Source organism: Psammomys obesus, unplaced genomic scaffold (assembly GCF_907164565.1).
Source record: "Psammomys obesus unplaced genomic scaffold, mPsaObe1.curated_primary_1811, whole genome shotgun sequence".
NCBI classification, from domain to species: domain Eukaryota; kingdom Metazoa; phylum Chordata; class Mammalia; order Rodentia; family Muridae; genus Psammomys; species Psammomys obesus.
The window spans coordinates 9,711,790-9,735,561 of record NW_026596085.1 but is presented as its reverse complement, the minus strand read 5'-3'; positions in this window follow the sequence as shown (position 1 = coordinate 9,735,561).

Genomic DNA, 23,772 nt, shown 5'->3' with positions numbered 1-23,772 from the left:
AAGTTGCTGCTGGACAAATCCGTTGTTGCTGCGTCGTCCTTATCGGCAAGGGCTGCGCGTGACAATTTCCTATCACATTTTCAGGAAGTCAGGGCAGGAACTCGAGCAGGGAAGGAGCCTGAAGCAGAAGCCATGGAGGAGTGCCACTTAAACAGGCCTGCCCCTTCCCCGTGGCTTGCTTTTTTATGTATCTCCAGAAGCAGGTAATTACACAGTGGAGGTATCACCCATATCAGCCACTACTTAAGAAAATGTTCTTTCCTGCAGGTCAATCAATTGGGGCCATTTCTCAGTTCATGTTCTCTCTTCTCAAATGACTCTAGCCTGTATCAAGTTGACATAATAAACTAGTCACCTCAGTTCTGGTGCCATAATTAGCTGTTTTATCATTTCTAGCGGTTTATGTCTCCCCAAATGGAATGAGTTTCGCATTGTCTTGATTATTTCCCACTGTGGGGCCTGGAATATTAGTATTTTAATTCCAAAGTAGATCCACAGTCCTCTTCAGTTGCTACACTGTTGTATAGCTCACTCTTCCTCTTAGGGTGTACAGTTTGGTTTTATATAATTTATCATTGGAGGGAATAGTGCTAATTCTAGAGGGATCCATAAAACCGAAATTTTTGACTCTCTGTCTGCCAGGCTATGTCTTTCTGTGCCCTCAGACATGTCCTACTGATGTTCTTTGCAGTTGGTGACCCCACTTGTTTAGGGAGTCAGCTAGTTCACTGTAAATCTAGAATTCTCTTGTTTGTTTTTTGGGAAGTTGATGGCTGTTAATAACATTTTCCAGATGTCAGTATAGCACCATAAGATTATACAGACATGCTTCAAATTGGTGTAAATGGTGTCTTTTTTTTCTTTTTTTTTTCCTTTCTCCCAAATTAGTCCCCTTGACAGGGCCCTGGATTTAGCATTTTGGACAAGAGTAGAAGGGGCTAATGAAGAAGCCCCTGTTACTGACATCTGGCTGAGCACTGCATGTGTCCTGCCTTGAATTCTCCATTTAGAAAATACCTGCTCCTGTCAGCAAATCATATCTCCCCTGAACTGTCCAGGGGATGGTCATCCGAGTCAGCGCAGCTGGCCTGGGTGGAGGAGACTGTCTCCGTTCAAATGTGCCAGATTGGAAGAGCATTCCCTGGCCAGACGTAAGGCAAGATTTAGAGTGCCACAAGGTTTGGTAATTACTTCTGGATCATCTAGGAGGGCTGCCTGATATTTTATTAACCTCCTTCTGGCTAACCGAACATGTCTCTTTAATTCTGCTTTGTTGTTTACTTGGTGAGGAATGAGGACTTCTAACTGTTGCTTTGAAAAACAGATTAGAAGCCCAGACTCTGAATCTATTTTACTGGGATGGTCAACTGGGACAATCTTTTCATCAGATAAGGTGAGGTTCTGCAGAAACTCTAACACTGGGCATGCCTCATCCCCCAAAGCTCTTCTTGTTATTTATGAAGGAAAAACAGAATTTTGCTCTTGGGTTATTGTCTCACTTATTAAATTTATCAGATTAAGAAATATCAACTTGAGAAATCTCTAGATATTTGGGGAGTTGCATAATGCATAATAGAGCTGGAATCTCTTGTCTATGTTTTATGAGAATGTATTTGGTTGTTAATATTCCCCTGTGTTTTTTTTTTCCAGATGGTAGTATATACATGTGAGAAATGTGAGGTGTGGAGGGAAAATAAAAAAGACAACAAAAAGAAAGAAAGTAGTATGTTTGAAAATGCTGTAAGAAGAGGAACTGCTTTCTAAGCTAGCTTTGAAAAAAAAACCAACAAGTAAAAACAGCACTATTACTCCACTTGCCTGTTACTCCTCCTGGTGGGTTTTCGCTTCAGTTGTAGTGGAGCAGCGTTCCTTCTGGTGGTCACACATGTCCCACACAACCATTTCTTTTCACTCAGTTCTTCCCTTGTAGTCACCAGTATTCCCGGGTACTATTGTGATATGCCCAATATGCTCTGTCTCAGAGCCTTTGCCCTTACTGCCCCCTCTGCCTACATAGTAACCGGATCTTTGAAGCCGGGTAGGTGATGCCCACATTAACATCATCTAACCTTCAGTTACTATGGATGTTTCCTGGAGACTCTCAAACTTATCTTCAACTCAGATCTATGCAGAATGAGAGCAGTGTATTAATCTGTTGGTAAGATATCTTCACTTCAGATTGTACAAATGCCGTAGAAAGAAACCTCTCCAGGTATCTTTGTGAGGGAATATGGTGATGTGCCCTGTCTATTGGACTACTGGGACATCTCAAACAAGCCCTTGACAACTTCAGAGAGCTTTTGCCATTAATCTAAAATTGGCAATTTTTGGACAATAGCTAGCCATCCTCCAAAAGGATCAAAGCTGTTCCTGTGTCTTTGGTGGCACTAGTTGAATTGTGGCTCTAATTTGGAACAGGATGATTCTCTTGTCCCTACATCAAAACATCGCAGATATTGCACTTCTCTCTGAGTTGTCTGGATCATATTCTGAGAGACTTGGTAACCTTGAGAGGTTAGGAAGTTTAAGATTCTGACACTATGTCTATTTGTGCCTTCCCTGCAAAGGCTACATATAAAAAGATCATCCACAGAGTGAAGAGTAGCTCCTTCTTGCAAAGCTGCACCCCTAAGACCTTTTCCTAGTGCCCTATACAAAGGTAGATAGAGGATGTGGCTTTGCACTGCTAGCAAACTCTAGTGACTGCTCCTCCCATTCAGAAGAAAAGTACCAAGAGTCAGGATTTGAAACAGAAGCATACAGGGATCAGCTACCAGAGTGGACAGTGGGATTATCACCTCATTGACAAGCACGTACCATGTGACATTCTCTTCTTAGCTTGCCCACTGTAGGGATTAAGGTACCTCAGGGTAACTGGCAAAATACTAGTAGGTGCATTTTAGAAAATGTTAATGGTAGATTGTAATCCTGCATCCTCTCTGTGTGGTATTGTTTACTACTTAGAAAACTAACCTCAGACTCAATCTAGATTATTATTAGCCAAGGAGTTTGTGTTAGACCAGAGATCCCACATCTCGAATGGTTGAATTGATTGGAATCCCTTGGGTCATTTCAGAAGCTAGGGCTATCATGACTCTAGGCATACTGCCAAACTGCAGACCATTGTCTCTTTTCAACAGAAAAGAAGGATAAATGATTAAAAGCATGCTCTTCATAATGGCATAGTTCTGATGGAATAAAAGTTAAAATGGGGGGGGGTCTTTTCCCCCTACTCTCTCCATAATTTATAAGGAAAGAGTTCCAGAAAAAAAAAAAGGACTGAGGACATAGGCAAACTACTTTTCTTGGAGAGCATTTCTAGGGCACCCCAAGGTTCTTTGTCAGGAAGTGGGGCCACATCTATCCCCTGGGCATGCTCAGTCCTATAAAGTTGCCAGACTGTTGAGTTTTGGTGCTTTGAGAGGGGGAACAATGCGCCCTCTAATGCCAGGCCCTTGGGCCTTTACACATGGGGTATGACAGATTCAAAAGCAGGCCTGACCTTGGACTTTTGATCTCTCTGAGGCTTAATACAGGAATCCTTTGGTAAATAGGCCTGGCTAATGGTGTTGTAATTCCAATCGGCGGGGTTTTGATCTAGGATGACCTATTGAGGTAGACTTTAGGATTTTTATTAAGTAACTTATCTGCATGACTTTTAGCCTCCACCAAGGTCTTCTTGGTTTCCCCAGAAGTAAAGTTAGTAGTTAAAACTAAGCACAGGTCTTTCTATGTAAGTTGATAAGCTAAGGCTAAGGTCTGGGGATTATTGATACATCTGGATGGGTGTTCAAAGAACTGTCTGAACTTATTGGATTGTTGAGGATCTATGAGTAAGAAAAAGACCCGGATGTGAGATGTCCCCATGGAATTAGGCATTCCCCCTAAGCAAAGTGCTATGAGCATAGGCGAGAATGGCTAATAAGGAACTCCACTCCTAGTATGCATTGTAGGGTTAGTGTCTCTTTTTTTCCCCAGTGAATTGAGAGGAAATAGGAAAATGTAGAGGTAGGATGGAGATCTGTGGAGGGGTAAGAAATCTTTTCCTGGTCCCTATTACCTGCTGATTCTAGTTTGAAAAGTAGAGTGTGGACAAGCATTGTCTATGGTTTCATGTTTCTCTTTCTTGGTTTCTTTGTGTAATGTCGTTTCTTGTTAGATAGTCATGAAAATCCTGAACATAAGGCACATTAGACCTTTCCCTTGTTCCCTACACAACAGACCCAGCTGTACTAAGCTTCCATCCTTTGACCAAATGTTCCCCGTCACCCACTTCGTATTGACATCAGGCGGTGTTGCAGTAAAACAGTAGCCTCCTTTTCTTTAGGGTCTCACTCAGTATGAGACTCATCTTGACTCTTGAGGATGCTTTGTAGTGGGAAGTCCACAGAGAGTGAAGGCCAAATTCTATGACAACCGCAAGGAGGGAGACAGAGGCAAGAACTAGAACCTCTAGAGGGAAAGAAGGTCACCCCTATCTGCCTACACTAGCCTTCAAAGAAACCACACGTTTAAAGCATCTCTTCCCATCTTCAGGTTTATCCCCTAAGCGTCTTTGGGGGTGCATCTGAGGAGCATAGCCACAAAGAGATTAGAAACACGGATTGGTGCTTCAAAAAAAGTTCTTAGGATGATTCTTTCCCTGGCCGGAGCTGTAGTGGTTGTTGAGATCAGGCTATGCCCTACTGAGGGCAAGTTAAATGGATAGAGCCAGTTAGGGAGAGGGGGGTTGGGCTTCCTGAGACACCTGCTGCCATTCTCATGGGAAAAAAATGGCTCACTCAGGGACAAGCATTTGGGTAAGACAATTTGAAACTGGAAGGACACAGAGGCTTTACAAAACACCTAACCCCGGGCGGGCAGGTCCCTCTCAACCCAGAACTACCAACCTTCAGTCCCAACAGAGGCCGTCAGCCCCACTCCCCTGCCCCTCTCCTGTTTTTACTCTTTTTGAATCTCACTCTGTTGTATTTCCCAAATAGCCATTTCTTTATCTGCCCCAGGGAAGGAACATGGCTCGCACCCACAGCACCGTTTCAGTACCTCTAAGTTACTTGGTATTTCAGCATGTGCAGTCTCCCAGGAGATTCCATTCTGCAATCAGCCTCGGGGTCCATTTTGAGGTAGAAAAATGACAGAAGTCCGTGGGTGGAGCCAGAAACTGCACTATCCATCTGGCATCACCTGTGTATCACAGATGTATAAGGGACTTATTCCTAGGAATAGAAAGGGAGCCACGCTCTAAGTTTCCTTGGAGGAATAGAAAATATGGAGCATGTGGGTTATTAAAATTATATCAGGAAAACTGGGACTAAGAATATACCAGATACACCCGAATGGGGGAAAGGCAGGAGTCTCTCCCCTGGACATCCCTACCCATCACCTGATACCTGCTGTGTGCACTAAGAACCCAGGATTCACAGACTCAGCTCAGCCCCCTGCTGTTGGCACAGCCTACTTACATATCTGTCTATCACCCATTCCCCTACCTGGCCTTGGACCTGGCCTGCCATTCCCTGCCACTGCCCCACTTTCTGCTCCACAGTGGCTTGGCTTTTTCACCTCACAGCAGCATTTTGCAGCAGCTCTAGCTTCCCTTTTTGATTAAATTCCAAGACACTGAGGGCACATCTCTGTTCTGAATATCGCTGCGTTATTTCCATCACCTGGCATGAATACAATCTCTATCCTACGAAGCTCTAAATAGTAAACAAAAGTGAAAAGAAAAGCAGTTTAAAAAAAAAGACAGAAAAAGGAGTCCTGGGAGATGGCTCTGGAGGTCAAGCCCTTCCCACTCAACCACAAGAACCAGAGTTCAGCTCCCAGAGGCACATGACAGCCTCTGTACTTTCAGCACTTGGAAAATAAAGAGAGACACAGGGCTGGAATTCGTAAGCTTTGGCTTCAGCAAGACACCCTGCTTCAACAGAATGATTGCTGAAGGACAGTTGATAGCACTTTCAGGCTCGCACTGATACATTCATGTACACATACACCCGCACACACATATACATACAACAGATAAATATCATCTAAGAAAACAATGCCTAAACGTAGAGATTGCCAGTGTTGGACAACTGACTTGGTTATGTGACTAGCCTTGGCCCTTTCGTTTTGAATAACCACTGGATTAGAAGCAAAAGTGGGTGGCTTGGGTTGTACTTAAATGGGATCATTGCTTTGGTCCGCCATCGTTACGCTATTTGGGGTTAATAGATACTGGTTCATCTCTTCCCAGAGAATGGATAATATAGCAGTCTTTCTCATAATACTTTGATCATGAATAGTTGGAAACAAAATAGTGCTATAAATCTGTCAGCCTAGGAGAAATGAAGCAAAGCAAAATTTTATCTCTTAGAAAGGCAAAATTGCAGTTTTAAATCACCTTTATGGTCTCAGCATGATTGTCCTTTCTTGTCTTTCAATCTTAGGCATATAGTCATTATAATCTTCTAAATGTTTCCAAATGACCACAAAAGTCAATGTAAAAATTTCCTTCCTTTTTGCTATCCCATCCTTTGTGTATCGACAAGATAGCAGTTTTCAGGTCTCCAAAAGCACTACTGCAGAAAGAGCCACGGCTGGGTCCAATAAAGCAGGCGTTCTCAGCCGTGGTTTGCCACCCCTTTGCGGTTAACTATCAGGTTTTTACATTAGGATTCAGAACAGTAGTAAATTTACAGTTACAAAGTAACAATGAAATAATTTTATATTTGGGGATCACCATAACATGAGGAACTATTTTAAGCATCGAAGCCCTAGGAGGGTTGAGAACAAGTGCTCTAAAGGATGGGATATAAGAAGTGAATTGTGCGGTCTGTGATCCGGACATTCGATGCTTTCTTCTGCAGCTTTTAGGTTTGGGAAAGGAGGGTCTATGCTGTTGCTGCTTTCTCCTCCTCACCCTCAGTGTTTCATAGCTCATTGTTTTAATGTAATCAGTTTCATGCATTACTGAACTTTCTCATCCATAAATTGGATCAAACACTGGAATGCAGATGTAATTCACTTCAATTCTGAACCACATTTTGAACAGTCATGGAAGAATCAGCGCTTAAATAGCATTTGTGAGTAACATTTTGATTTTTCTTTGGTTCTATCATTTTAAAAATGTCTAAATTGTATTCACCTAGGTGATAACCATGAAGCACCTGCTCAAGCTGGTAAACACATCATTTGGTGGAGAGGGTGTTTTTAGGCATACAGTGCTGATGGACTATAAAATCACATGATCATTATTAAAGAGAATCAATAATATCTACAAAGTCTCATATGCTTCTGCTTTTTAAACCAACTGTAGGGTTTTTTCATAATACAGTAATATCTTCAGTAAAAATTATTTGCTCTCCATGAAATGACTGATTAAATAAATTACAGAGTAGGAAGCCATTTAAAAAAGAATCGAGATCAGGTTATGCCCTACTGATGCCATTATGGTGAAATCTATGGTTGCAGGAACAGACTCTATTTTCCTACCAATATAAAGAATGAAAATGCAGGAAAACCAAGGTTTTAGCACTCAACAAAGCTTTACTAAAAGCAGACATGTATACACACACGCACAGAGGGAGAGAGAGAGAGAAAGGAGAGAAAGAAAACAAACAACACACAGTCAGACTCCCCAGTGGAGAGGTGATCTGGAATCCAGAGTCCATGTTTGTTGAGCAAAGACAAAACTATTTTGTGATTAAGGGTAGGCAGAGTCCCTTTCTCCCTCAGAATTGGCTGGATTGGGCTATGGGGGCTGGTGTTGGCTAATCCAGACAAAGGAGGGAAACTATGAGTGACTATGGCTAGGGAATATGGATCTAAGAGATCCCAAACTCCATGTTCCAAAATAGTAATAATTTGATGGAATTTTTCTAATAACAGAACAAAGAAAGCCATAAATCCAGCCATTTTTCACATACATTGGTGGAAACAATAGATGAGTTAAAACAAAGCTAGAAAATCTGTTACAGTCTTCAGATGCTCTCTGGTGGCAGCTTGGCGTTTTGGGTGAGGGGAATGAGGTGTTTGTACATTCCAAAGTATTTACCAAATAGTCACACACATGTGTTCTAACTTACGGAGAAGAACAATCAAATAGCTATCAAGCGGGCTAAAGTTGGCCCAAGGTGATTTGGCTCTGGACTGCAACATTCTAACCTTTCCACAATCATTGAAGCTCAGCCAGTTACAAAGTCTTGCAGAAGGCTCAGTGGAAAAATCCATTCCAGGAACATCCATTCACATTTATCTAGAGCCCAGACTATGGTTACGACTACAATTCTCCATTCATGAAAGGACACCTTGGGGAAATCACTGATTGTGGTCTAAAGTAAAAGGTCAATAGAGACCCTGGGTCAACTCATGTCAAGGTAATTTCAACAAGCATCACACTTGAATGATTACCAACTGCTACAGATGTAGTATTCAAATAACTAAAAGACAAATGAGGGACGTTAGCAGATTACCTGTTTATGTGTGTGTTTATAGTTGCCAAGACAAATACTGAGTATCAGTTACAGGAAAAAATTTGATAACAGAAGAGAAAAGACTGCATACGACTCTCTCCTTTCTACAGACAGATTACAGGATTACTGAACTGAATAAAGTTGATTTAAAAAAAATACTACTAAATGCAGAATACGTTATCAAATTATATCCTGTTGTGCTTTGAATGATTCCCCTCCCACCCCGTGCACACATTAAAACTTAACGTGAGAGACAGAGGTTTGGGGAGATGAGTTTGGGAAAGCTATACCCCTATTACTGGGATTATTGCCTTCTAAAGGAGACCTTAGGGAGCATGTTTGTACTTTATCACATAAAGATAAACAGAAGGCATTGTCTCTGAGAACAGGCTGCCTAGAAACTGCCTGTGGGAACTCTTATCAGGAGGTTCTCAGTCTCCATAATTGTGTGATAACTTTCTATTGTTTAAAAATTACTCACTCTAAGTAACTCTAAGTTACTTTCTTATAGCAGCCTGAAAAGACTATAAGACACCATGTTGCAGCTCCTAGTGAAATAATCTACACAGTACTAATTATCACTAAGTAGGAATACACCCACATAAGGACTGATGGGGAATTTTACAGTGTGAGAACCAACTTGCCATCCCATGAATGATCACTTCCAGCAATCCATCTTAGTACCAATGAGTCAAACCTCAGACAGAGATTATGAAACTAGCATCCCGAACCAAACCAACCAAACAAACAAAAATCTTAATAACACTGAATCCTGAATCTTTGGCTGAAATATGAGTGATGTAGATTTTAATCCCTGTGAAACATGAGTCCATGAAGAAAGCTCTTTTCAATCCATCAGCACAGCCTGCACATGCCTGTGAATCTCCAGATGTGCACCACTGGCAGCAAAACAAATGGACATGTTTGTCACCTGTCATAGATCTACCCAGGGCCCTCACACCCTAACACATGTCTTTCATAAGGTGAGAAGTGTGTGTGAACAGTATGCATGAAGAGAAGGCACTTGATTGGAGCCAGTTCTAACTACTTAGATCAGGAAAGGCAAAGGCACTATTTACATTAAGGATTTCTCAAACACTTAAAAGCTTATCAAGCTGCTGTATGTCCATGATGCCCACCGTCTTCCATAACATATACCAAATCTGCCTTTAGGAATGTGAGATAGAATACTTCAAATTCAGACAGGATGGGAAATTTTCTAGATACAAGAAAAACTTAAGACTTAATTTCTGGTCACCATGACAGAGCAGTAAATGGTCAGAAACACTACATTTATTCATAGAGCATGTTTTATTAAAATTCGACTGCATTAACCAATTTCCATGTGTTAGCAAAAAAAAAAAGAATTTTAAATTTTTTACATTTATTTAGTTTGGGGTCATGGTGTGCTTGTAGAGACTGAGAAACAGCTATGGGATCCAGTTCTTCACTTACACCTTCTGAGCTCTGGGGATGGAACTCTAGTCTTCAGGTCTGGGGCCAACTGAACCAAAGTTCTTTAAGAGAACTTTGAAAATCTGCACTATTTGTTTAAATTTAGGAATATATCTATAATCTTTATGATACTATGTCTGTCTTAACTGAAAAAAAAATTATAAAAATAATGGATGGTTTATCACAGAAGTAGGCTTACAGCCAGAAGTTTCCAGATTTCTGCCAATGAACTGAAATTTTTTCATAAATATTTATGTGATCAGAGGTAGAATAATTATTTGTGGCTATATTAATTTATTTCTATCCTAGAGATGTGCTTAAGCTTCCCTGTTGTATTTGCATATTTTCATCATTTATTTCTATTTGCTTGACATATTCAAAGGAAAGAACAGATGTGTGAACGGAAAATTATGCTTGGTCATCGGCATCTGAAATAACCTAGCTCCTCAGGAAGGGAATTACAGGGCTCTCCCGCCTTTGTAGGCTGAGTTAAATCACCAAGTAGAGTACAAAAGCCTACATAAAAGACTGTTCCTCAAAGGTTTGATTGCATTTGAAATTGTATTAGTATCGTTGGGAAAGAATATTTGGTTATGTAAGCTATATTGGGCTATGGCAACAAAGGGAAACTCACAACTCATATCAATCCATAATTTATAGAAATTACAGTTTTTGTTAAAAACTGTAGAAACTGTAAAAACTTGGAAAAAAAACTTTACTGAGGGAGAACTGCAGATTGCAAACATTCTAAAAAATAAACCAGGGGAAACTTAAAAATCCAATAATCTCTGAGACCATTTGAAGCTGACCTTGAGTCAGGTATTTTTAGTTCTTTATCTCCTCTGGAGCAGTTTCTTACTGACACCTCACTGGACAAATTAGCTCAATGACAAAAAGACATCATGGTTGTGCAAAAGCTTTAAGATTTTGGAAATTAGTAAGCCTTTGAAGGGATGAGCTCCCCCTATGACTTGTACTCCAAACTCCCACGGCTGATGTTCAATAAATTTTGAAAACCTCTTTCTCTTAGTGATGTTTCTCTCCAGAGGGCTATGGGATAAAAGGATAAATCTTAGGTCTGAGACGATTCCAATTGGGATTCTTCTATTTCATCAGTACCCTAGTCATTAAATTCTCTGTCTCTCCCTTGTATGCATCTGAGGCAGAGGACCCACAGCAGAGAGATAAGGTTCATTCTCCTTGCTCCAGATCTGTGGAGACATGTGTGTGGATTGTAGCCAGTGAGATTCACAGAGAAAGTGTGATGTCAGGTCTAGGCTTCTCTTAAAGAACTGGCAGCTTATAAATAAATATAGAAGAAAGAGACTCAGTATGGAGCGTTTCACTGAGTGAAACTGAGTGTATATAGGATTAAGTTTGCAAGGTTTTTTGTTGTTGTTGTTGTTGTTGTTGTTTTGTTTTTGCCCATGGGAAGCCTGGTACACCCTGATATTTTGGCTTATTGATAATCTCTTAGAAAAATTCACAAAGGTGTTTTGAAAAAGACTCTCATAAAGTCCCAATTAAAATTAATTCAATATCCTAAACATTTACCGTGGTGCATATTTACTGAGTCCATGACAACATATTATGCAGGTTATTTTCAATGACTTATTTGTAGACAGGTTTACTGCAGATTGCTCTTTTCAGCCTATGTAAGCAGAAATCCAAAAATGCCATCTCTCACTTCTCACACTGCCCCATAAATCACCATCATCCTTCAGTTTCTAGGGTTTGTTTTATTTCAATGAGAATACCTGCTGGTGAGGGCACCCTGAACATTACAGCTAAATAAGAAAGACATTGAAATGGAATAGCCAGCAGACAGTCACACTCAGAAAATAACTGGGTCACAGAACTTAGCTATGGACACAGAGAAAGGCCGGTGATTTGGTGAGGAAGGAGCTAGAAAGCAAACTGACAACAGCTTTTTATTTATCGTGGTCATTTGAACATTGCTGTGTTTCTGATGTGAAATGCTCCTGTGGGCCTGTGTGTTTGAACACGTGGTGCCCAGCTGAGGGTGCTGTCTGAGAGATTGTGGAAGCTTCAGGAGGTGCCCACAAGAGGGTGGGAGTTATCAGGGAAGGTACTATGGATTATAGCCCAGCATGAGATTCAGCTAGAGTTTCTTCTGTTTCCTGTTGACCCCAGGAAGTAGTTGGAAGCCTCACACTCCTGCCACCACACATTGGAACTAGCCCCTCCACCATGGCTTCCTACAATGGACTATGTATCCTTTGGACCTTCCTCTTTGTAATTGCTTCTAGTTAGGTATTTGGTCACAATGACTAGAAATCATCTGATACAATATAAATGTATCTCTAACATGCCTGCATATGTATGCATATGTGTGTGTGTATCTTTCTACTTTATAGGCAAAAAACATGTTTATCACATATGTATAATATCACATATAAATGTAATAGGTAGCTATTTCTCTGGAGTGCAGTTTCTGCCTGGAAAATAACTTTCTGAAGGGTAAAGAGTAATTCATTAGCAGGTTCTTACTGAACATGTGCTGGGTCCCAAGCTGCTCAGATACAGGGGCTGCAACTATGAACAGGACAGACAGAGACCAGGCATGGTGATATGTGTCACCAACAGGGAATCCTCCTAGTGGAGGGCATAGGATTCCACCCCAGCAACAAGCTGCAGCTCTGCCCATTAACAACCAGGTTTAATCAGCTGATAGTAGCACGAGATTGGTTTATTTCTAAGAGACTCAAATCTATACTCTGTACCCTTGTTTTCCTGTTATCTTGTATCGATGGACTAATGATGTGGGCATTATTTGTATGTTGGTTAAATCATCTTAAAAAGAATTGTCAACATTTAGCAAATGAAAGAAAATGGATTGAATGAAAGCAAAAAAAAAATTCATCCTCTGTCACTTACAAAGGAAAGGACTATATTCTTAACATAGATTACACTCTACCTCAAATTCCCAACCAATGGGGAGATCAGAGGGTAGATAGAAATGTTGCAGCTACATCCAGAGAAACTCATGTTTGTTTTCTGCTGATGTGAGCAAGAGGTACTGATGAGCAGAAGAGACAAAAGACAAAATTTAATAAAAGAACCCACTGCAACCTTTGCTCTGCCTTGATAAAAATATAAAGAAACAAACAGGATATCATCCCATCAGTCACTCACACCCACCAAGAGAGCCTTACTAAAGGGCGTGGAACCAAGAGCTACCAATAACAGAGCAGGAGCACCCAGAAGGGGCTCCAATTGTGTTAAGCACCACCAGGAATCAGGTCCCCTGTGTGATGGGCTGGATAAGACTCCACTGAACACGTTCAACACTTTGCCAAACTTGCAGTCTCTGTATTTTGGAGTCTGAATGAGAATTCCTGGGAAGAAGCTCTATCTGCAAAGGCTGACTGACTGATCACAACTGCAGGGACTTGGAGAGGTTGGAATGCGGTAGATCCAGAGCCCAATTATAATTCATCTTGGGTTGCTTTTAGCCCACTAAATAGCCATTCCTTGCTCAGGTCTGTGTCAGACCTTACAGGTAGAATCCTTTCGCAATGTGTTGACTTAGAGACTGTTAGATCTCACCAACCCAAAAGCTAAGCAGGTCATCAGATAGCATCCTAGGGTTGTAGCTGAGGCTCCCCTGCTTTGCTGAAACCCTCCTTTCTGATGTTTTCCAATGTATTTGAAATGTGTCTTGATCTATGACTTTCCTAATTCTGTTACTATAAAACAAAACAACAATAAACCTTTATGAAACTACTTCCACAGTAGAGCATGGAATACTCCAAATCTATGTTCTCAGGCCACGGCCACTCATATTTAGCTCCAGAATAAGTTCTCTCTTATCCCCTCTAACGTGAGAGTTAAGTTTTGCCTTGACAACTAACTATAAGGCTTGTGCCATTTCACCATGTGCGCTTTGCTTGGTCTTTGATTCTGTTTGCAAGACTCTGAGACCTCTGCTGAAGATTGTCTCGCTTTGAACAACAGTTCTGGTGTCCTCATCCTTTCATTTTCTGAGTTAGATCATTCATAGAGCTCATTATAATCATCCTCCCAAATTAGCATATATAACAAAGACCTTAATTGCTAGTTAACACACCTTAAAGCAGAGCAGGCTTCCCAGGAATATTAACTGAACATGTCATAGCAAGTAACAGTAAGACTAGGCACAAGTCCTCATATCAGTGGTGGGCAAAGTGACCCAGTAAAAAGAAAAGGGTCCTAAGAGCAGGCAAAAGATTCAGAGACATCCCCACTTCCACTGTTAGCAGTCCCATAAGAACACCAAGCCACACAACCACAACAGATATGCAGAGGACATATGAACACATAGATTCCCCTAGCACAGAACCATACAGGGTCCGCTTTTCTCACTTCAGTCTCTGTGAGCCCCTATGAGCCCTGTTTAGCTCATGTAGTGTCCCCCAGCCCTTGGGCTCCTACAATCCTTCCTCCCACTCTTCTGCAGGTGTTCCCCTGGCTCTGCCTAGTGACTGGCTGACAACACACATTTTGAATGGCCAAAATGAATGTCTACTTAGCTTTCCAGTCATTCACATCATGGTTATTATGGATAATCACTAAAACAAACCTATTTTCCAAAATACTCTTTTAATTTTCTGGTTACTAATCGTGCATCTTCCCAGACTCTCAAATTTTAAGACACCATTGAGGCTACCTCGAGGCTATCAATGTTCCAGGATTTTCTCCCAGCCCAAATTATTAAGTCCATGTCCTGCTTCCTTACTATTGCTTTTTATCTTGACAGAAAGAATTGTTTAAAATCACGAACAAATATGAATGAGTATTTGTGGAGTGTCTCTCAATAATTTCTACCTTAAACAAAAGAAATCATAGCTAACAAATACAGCTGACACGGGAGCTCTATGGACCTCCTCCACTCTTACCAGTACCCCACACTGCAAACGCTCCCTTCACAGCTTAAATAGTGCACTTGCTTCTCCTCCTGATTACTCTAGTCCTGACAGTTTAAAAAAAATGAAATTCTCAAACACAAAAATAGAACAGCTATAGTGAATGTGTGAGATGAAAGGCCATTATGGCTCCATTGAAATCACTCCTGTGCACTTTCAAGCAATATAAGAAAAATGTTCATGATATATTTTTTATCAAAATCAGGCTGTGAAACACTTTATAACAACCTGAGTTTGCCAACTGATATGTGGTTTGCTCTGAAATCATATTTTTGATATGTTAATTAACATAAATGTCTGATATCTGATAAGACAAAAAGGAATGCTTTCCAGCGAGAAAATTGCTTTTTTTGCTTTAGGTTTCTTGTACAACCTTTGGTTAGAAATCTTAGAATCAATAAAATTGTCAGTCTACCTAAGCCTTAATCAAAAGCAAAAAGGACTTGATAAAAGCTTTTCTATTTCAAAGGCCTTTGTTCAGAAGCTCTGAAGGCAAACACCTTGGAAGGTGGACTCATTACTCCACAAGAAAGTTCCAGTGTGTGTGGGAGGGGCGGGGGGAGAACCAAGCTATTTTGTGGCCTGATTTAAGTTCTAACAGTTGTACAGTGTTTTGCAAAAAGAAGCTGCCATTAGCAGCTTGATTAATTAAGTACTTAATTAGATTAAGTGAGAACTTGATGCTTGGAGGAACTTAATCAGTGAACTTTCGAGCTTGCCTCATCCCTTGTTAGCAAACCACAACTGTGACAAGCACATATCCGTGTGAAAGTCAAGCTTGTCAGTGCTTAATGAAATGGAGAAGTTAAACAATGATTTGAAGAGACCTCAGTTCAAACAGAAGACTTCATTAGGTGACCTAAGTAATGGGGGACACCATTTAATCAGATTCTTGGAATCAAAATAATCCTGCCTCTGCAGCTCATGCGAGTTCACGCTAAGAAGACAGGCAATAGCAAGGCGGTGTTTTCTCCTTTCCATAATGTCTAATAAACCACACCAGAAGGTCTCTAGCAAATTTGCTTTCTTTATGATTTGTTCTCTGTGCACATCTAAGATGTTATTTGTTTCAAACCAAAGCACATTGCTAAATTTATGTATGTGTGTGAAGAAACATATAGGGTATACAAAATATCATCAGAAAAAGCAGAGCAACGTAAGAGGTTCCATATTCCTTGTTCAAAATGAAGTTGTTTGTATATAAATATTTATTCCTCCACGTGAACTTCAATAGCCCTATGGGAAATCTGATCACATTTAATATAGAGGTTGATTTGGAAAGAAAGGACATTTTATAATATTCAGTAATTCCGATTTAATAACAGGCTATCACTTTATTTATCCAGATCTTGCTCTGCATACTGGATCTGATTTTTAATGTATCCACCAATAGCTGTGTGTTCTTCATTATAATAGTATCTGGTTATATAATGATTATGTCTACTAGAATTGCGAGATTAAATTTTATGTCTTATCTTTAATTTTCATCACATTTATCTATCTATTTTTTATTTATTATTTTGTGAGGAGGCATGCACCTAGCATAGCATACACATGGGTGTTAGAGAACAACTTGCAGAAATGTGTTCTCTCCTTCCACCATGTAAGGCCCCGGGGATGGAACTCAGGTTGGTAGCAAGTGCCTTTACCAACACGGCCATCTCACTGGCCAGCTTTTAAAGCACACTTTAAAAACTGTTTTAACGAAATTGCAGTCTTTTAAAGAACATTTCAAGTAGTGCACTGCAGCTATAAAACATGCTTGTTCTAAAATTTTAAACATCAAGTTGCCCGTTAGAATAACCCTTTTCTTCTAGCATATCTGGAGAAAGAATAAGCCATTCTATCTGATATGTACGCAGCAGAGATGTGGAAAATATCATCTGAAGGTAAATTGGAAAAATCCTTTTAATTCCTTCTCACTTTTTAAACATCTGTATCCCTTTTGGTTATTATTTAAATTAACAATTTTTAGGTATATAAATTTTAAAATATATAAAGTACAAATTCTAAAATAGTTAAAATAATTATTAGCAGAGTAGTAACACAGTGGGCCATCCATGCCCTGAAAATTCCCCTCGCACCCTTTGAGCTTAGCTTCCAACTCATTACCTACCTTTAGCAAAAGCAGACACTTTCTCCAATCTTCAAAGTAAAGAAGCACAAAGACAACAACTTCTTAATTTGTGGGTGTTTGATACATGAAATGAAACAGACCTTTCATCAATGAATAAATGACAAACTCTTTTCACAATGCTGGGAGTTTATAAATCACCAAGTGAGAAGTGCAGATGTTTTGAAATTCATATCACCAGCTTACCTGTTAGAGACCCAGAGCCTCCTGAAAACCAGGTCTCTTCTTGGACCCAGGTGAGAATAGGTGTTTCCAGGGTGTGAATTTTCTAAGCTCTGTATCTTAAAATTAACTCCACTCGTTTCTCAATTTAGTAAAATCTAGGCTTAGAGTACAACAAACCTGATGCATTCCTTGTTTGTAAGACATTGCCTGGTTTGTAAGATTGATAATGATATTTATTACCCATTATCTTAACCGCGGTAATTCCCCCAAAAGCCAAGGATGTACCTAGGGGTCATGAGTTCAATACGTGTGCTCTTCAATCAGTTTTGAAGGCTGATGCTGGCTCTGGTGAGAGGGTTTACCAGTACCAGTATTGCACTAGCAAGCACAAAGCTAGTAGGCGGCAGAAGTACAGTTCATGATGTAGTTCACGGACCTCTAAGATCCTTCAAGATACAGACCGTTAAGCATGTTGACGATGGGTTAAGACGCACGTGTGGGTTGTCCATCCTCTTCAAGCTGCTCTAAGCATTATCAACCTTGAGGGAACATTCTTCTTCCACAAAGTATCTACAAGATACCAGTTAAAGCACAGAGCTACAAAATATCTATAGAGGAAAGAACAAAAACTCATTGTTTCTCTTCTCTTCCCCCTTCTCTCTTCTCTCTTTCCCTCTCAAAAAGGGAGAGCAATGCTAATAAATTCCAAACCCTAACTCTGATTCTTAAGCCTTTCTGAAAATTCTAACATGAAGTAAGAGGACACGTAATGAATGTTGAGAATTTAGGACTGTCTGTTGTCTTAAAAGAAAAACAGATACAAAAACAGTTTTGATAACAAAACTAGCTCCTGTTTACCTCAATACATTTGAAAGCAAAATTCAGTGGGTCTTTTCTTATTTTGTTCTTTTGTTAAAAAATAAAATTCCTTTTTAAAAAGACTGCTAACATTTATTTTTCTGTAGTTGCTAAATAACGCCTTTGAGCCTCACTTTCCCAGCTTTCATTATTTTTTTTTTCAGAAAAAGAAAATTGTATGCTGATGTTGAGACAAACTTTTAATTTATTCTAGAATTCTAGAATTCTTCTTGAGTCCAATGATGTGTAGCGGAAACGTTTCTTTTCTCTTTTGTTTGTAGAAGAAAACCTGCCTTGTGTTTTTTAAGCCAGTACTCAAAAATATAACTCTAAAATGTAAACCTGTACGAAAAGGAAAAAAAAAACTAAGATAAAATCAATTAAAATTTTTAAATAAAACATGGAACATGACAGCAACCTGTGTAATTTCAAAAAAGCATTTCACACGAGCCTTAGACAGAAACTTGCTCCAGTGCAGTGGCACATGCCTAACTCTAACACTTGAGGAGGCAGACACAGGAGGATCTCTACGAGCTCAAGGCCAGCCTGGTCTGGTTTACAAATGGAGTCCAAGAGAGCCAGGACTATAAGAGAAAGTCTGTCTCGAAAAACAAAAACAAAAAGAAAAGTCCATCTAGACAGGAAAATGTGCCTTGCGCCAAAGGATAAAGAAATAAACTCTAGTTGCTTTGAACATTTTTGAAGTTTTGAACATTTTTGGAATTAAAAAAAAATTAACCAGTATGTGTCAGTTCAGAAATTAAACAAGGAATTATTTTGGGTACAGATAAAATCCACTGAAGGCAAAGTAAAACACAAACAAACAAAATGAATGTTCTAGAAGAAAGAAATCAAATGCAAATCTCACTGGGGTTCTGAAAACACTGAGGAAAAGATGGGAGTGTGTTGAAAAGTTTTTCTTGCCAAGGAGGAAAAGAGAGAGAGAGAGAGAGAAATCCCAGCCCTTATGAAAGTTACAACAATTCAGTTCTCTGGAGACCGAATTAAAAGGTGCATAATTCTGCTTAGGAAATATATTCCCTTTAGACAGTTCAAACTATGTCTCAAGAAACCTTGCTTCACGTCTCACGCCCTATCCATCGGGCAATGAGGACTTCCACTTGGTACCTAGTGGCTTGAAAAATGAGAGTTTGCACAGTCATAGGGCTGCTATGTGCTGAGCATGTGTGTGTGCCACCTCAAATACAGTCATGATGGGAATTAGGGCCTCCTATGTAATTGGAGAGGACAGACATACACAACTCATCCTGCACCTCCAGTTGTCAGGAAGGAATGGTCAAGAATGCAATTAGCTAAGCCAGAAACCTAACATTTTTATCTCAAATTATTTTCCCCCTGTTCATGTTATTTAATGAGGTTCCAAGCCCAGTCAATCCCATCTCTTACATATTTCTTCCAATTCTTTTTGTCTTTTTCTGTCACAACCTCCCCCATTCATCCTCTTCCTGACTGTAGCAGTAGATTCCTCCTCTACTCTTCCACCACCACGCTTGCTTGGCACCTTCTACCCTGGACAGCACTGACAGTTGGTTTTCTAAGTCATGACTCACAGCCTCCTGCTTCCTAAGAGAAAAGCTCATCTCTGTAGTATCACCATGAATTCTTCCACCTTCTTCCTGCGTCCACCCAGGGCCCTCTCTCCTTGTTTTCACTCGGTGAAACCTTCTACATTATCAGTATTGGAGTCCTCCTTCCCTCTACAGAATCCCATGTGAAGTGGGATCAGAATGTGTCCTTTTGGGGAGGCACCCCAGGTTTGCTCTGAGTAAGATATGCAGTCCTGCAGAGTAAATGCTTGCTCACAGGACTGGGTTTCTTTGACTCCATCCTCCATTGTCTTGAGTCCTAGACTCAGAGCACCAAGCGTGCTACAGGCCTGGCACAAGTTAACTAATGTACCAAATAAAATGAGTTCAGTTTGTGAGCTTTACTTCGGAAATTTTCTCTTCTGGCTTTTTTTTTTTTTTTCTGGCAATTTGTATTTCTGCTCCACTGAGAATTGAAAATAACATCCAGAGCAGCTACCATTGTTTTTTTGCTTTTTTTTTTTAAATTTGGTTACTGATTTCAAGTTCTTTATATAATAATTTCACAGAGCTGATGAACATCCAATTAAAATCAAAATGATCTCTTTTTAAAGTCCAGCTCAGTGAGTTTTCTAATAATAATTCTAGCATGGAAAAGAAAAAATATCTAGTGATCGTGGGAAGATGTCCAGGAAAACCTGCAAATGCTGATACTCTCAGAGAAAGAAGATGCTTATCTGAGCAAATATTAACCCTCATGCAGCATGCCGAGCACAAAATACTAAACATGCAAACTACTTTGAACTTAATATGCAAATTAAAAGGCTTATTAAAAGTAATGAGCTTAAGATCGCTGTTTCCAGCCTAGAAATATATGTGTCATTAAGCATCTACTTGGTCATCTTTTTTTGAAAGGAAGAAAAGAGTAAGACTGTGACAATCCTAAAGACTAAAGAAGGACTTCAGGAAAACTAACAGATGACTGCAGTAACAATACACTAAAGCAATTAAGGGGGTACGGATGAGTGGAAAGAATAAAGCTGCATGTGCAATCAGACGGAGTGAAGGTGATGGACCGAAATGATCAACTCATGTGCAAACCTGCAATCTAGGATGTGTTCGAACTGAAAATACCTAGTTAACTGCCATCTAGCCCCAGGCCACAGTCACATAGCTTTAAATGTGCTTTGATGGTAGAAGGAAACTTTACCCAGTATTAGCTGTTCCACATCTGAATTTAGAAATGCTGATGACTAGCAGGGACAGACTTTGATGAAGATTTTTACATTAATGAGGAAGAGTTGATTATAAGCAAAAGTAGCAGAAGAATGAAGAGACACTCGGCTATGAAACCTCAGTGCCTTACTGAAGAGGAGAGAGGTATTTAAATGGGGAGGGGGGTAGGGAAGAAAATAAAGAAGAAGAGGGAGAGAGCAGGGACAAATAATACTAAGGATGCTTGAAAAGCCTCAAGGAATCACATTCTTTCTCACACACTCTGTCTATAGATAGAGAGATGTGTATACCTAGAGATATGATTTATATACATATATGCATATACATATTATATAGATAGATATCTCACATAATAAAGTTATGCCACTTCGGCTGACAATGCTCTACCCCCAAGAATCATAGACTGTTTACCAGAAACCCCAGCACCAGGCATGAGTAATCCCCTTTCAAGTTGTTGGTCAGGTTCTCCAAGAGACTCCCAAAACAATCTCTTGACTGTTCTAATTGAGCTTTATGCCAGCTCAACAGGAGGGAGATCACTCCCATGCTAAGAACCAAGTACTCACAGGCTTAGTGACGTCACGTATCTTAGAGGAGAACCTGCTACTGCCACTTCACTAGATCAGCATAATTCATAACGACATTCTAAATATTCACCTTTATGCCCACAGGTAAATGCACCGCTCACTCCTCATCCAAGAAACCTGTTTGCAGCAGAAAGAGACCACTGACAGATATCTCCACCATAGAGCCACTGAACCTAAGGTTCAGGGATCATCACAGAAGAAGCAGGAAATAGGCTGCGAAAGCCAGGTGACCAGTAAGTGTGCTAGGAGACTGTCTAGAAATGATGGGAAAGGTATGTTTATAATGCAACAACAATATGGATGCCTAATTAACACAACAAGGACAGCACCCACAAACATGCCAACCTGGAAGTTGGCAATCCGGCCCTACCCTTAAGCAAAGAACTGCAGGCAACTGGCAATTGTTAAGAGGGAGAGACTTGGTCTTTCCCAGGAATGAGCCTTGGAAATACTTATCCAGTACCAAATGGTCAGTTCTGAAGTCATACATACACAGTCACCACTAAGTGTGCTCAGCAGGTTGCATTTATCCATCCACTTGTGGACCTGTAATAACAGTAACAATCAAATGGGAAAAAAAAGCCATTGGGTTTTGAGGGAGTGAAGGAGACATGAGAATAGTTGGGGGGGGCAGACGTGGAAGGGATTGGAGGAAGAAAAACGGAATGGGAAAATGATGTTAATTGTACTTTTACTAAATATCTTTAAATCAGGCCAGAGGACCCACAGCGTGATGGCTGACCAACTCAGTGGCCATCTGGGCCCAGAGCCAACATTTCAAGTTGGTTCACCCCAACATCTACTCCATCTAGGAGCTGCTGAAGCAGGAGGAGGAGCCGGTGTGGCAGAACCAGGCCCAGGAACAAGTCATTGCCACCCAGGATGAAAACCTGAAATATGGCTGTGATCAAAGCTGGCATCCGGCACCGTGGAGCAGCTCCGAGGAGCCCGAGAGACCCATACAGGCTCTAAACAGAGACAAGATAGCAGCCAGGGAGTCTACAGAGGCTGCAGTGTCCCCCAAAAAAACTAGAGAAGGGCAGGTCCACGGCAGATGCTTTCAAAAAGTGGACTCATGAAATCAGAAAGAGAGATGGCTGAGCAGAGCAGGATGCACGGGAAAGAATGGTTGACACAATGGTCTACACTGTAGCCAGAAACCCTGTGGAAGCCCATGGTCCATGCTATCCATGCTACCGCCTACAAGAAACTGTTGTTTGTTTGTTTACGGTGATCTAGATGACTGCAGACTCACAGTTGAGAATGATGGGCATAGCAGGCTTCTCTGACAACCTCTCTCCCCACACACCACCACATTCCCCACACCCCACAAAAGAAATGGTGTAGACAGGAAGCCATTGAAGAGAACTCTTAAAAACTGTGATAAAGGTGCTGAAATGTAGCTCTTCACAGTTGATGGCTTCTAATGGGGGGTGAGGTAGAGGAAAAAAGCCATTTTTGTTTTGTTTTGGTTTGTTTGTTTGTTTGTTTGTTTGTTTGTTTTTAAGGGGCTGGCCACTGGCAGTTTGACCATGCTCCAGAAAGAATTAGCAAATGAAAACTTGGACTTAGCATTTTCTTTTTTTCTTTTGGGGGAGTTCATGAGGGTGGGGTGGCCCTGGGAGGAAGGGGAAGTAAAAGCTGGGAGGCCTGGGAAGTGAATGGAATCAGGGAGCATTATATAAAATTTCTAAATGATCAATAAAAGCAGTAGGTTAATTTTTTTTCACATGCCATAGATCAGTTATATTGAGGAGCTGAAATATGACAGGCAAGACTGTGTGTTAAGGGCTGAGTAGATAAATAGGGAGACTCAGAGTAAAGAAGGGGGGCTCTACTCATCTGGCTGGTAGGTCTGGGTGAGACTCTCATCACTGAGCTGTAGCCAGCTCGCTGTTGGGTCTTTTTTTGTATCTCTGCCACTGAGGAGCTGGAAGTATTCTTGGAGCGCTCCAAGTGGGTTTGTTTCTGTTTACAAAAATAAACTCAGTTTGGGAGTGTCATAAAATGTTACAAGGGGGCCCCCCTCCCTCCAGAGACTCCTTCAATGACATCATACTGTAAGTTTTCTACAGAGCACAGTTCAGCTTAAGATCTGCATAGATCTGTTTTCTCGGGCTTCCTGCCACAGGATTTGGTCCTTTCATAAATTTTGTGCACCTCAGATACCACAGAAGTTTCTAATTTGAGTGAATCAAATCTACTATAAGAGGCCTATGCAGTCAAAACTAGAGATCCACTCTGCCTCACAGGGCAAAATGATTTACATGTTTAAGCAACAGAATGTCATGTTTTTGCTTCTTTTTTGTGGGAGGGAGTATTGGGCCAGAAGGGATTTCTGAACTGAAAATTATGTTCTTTTCACACACACACACACACACACACACACACACACACACACACACACAC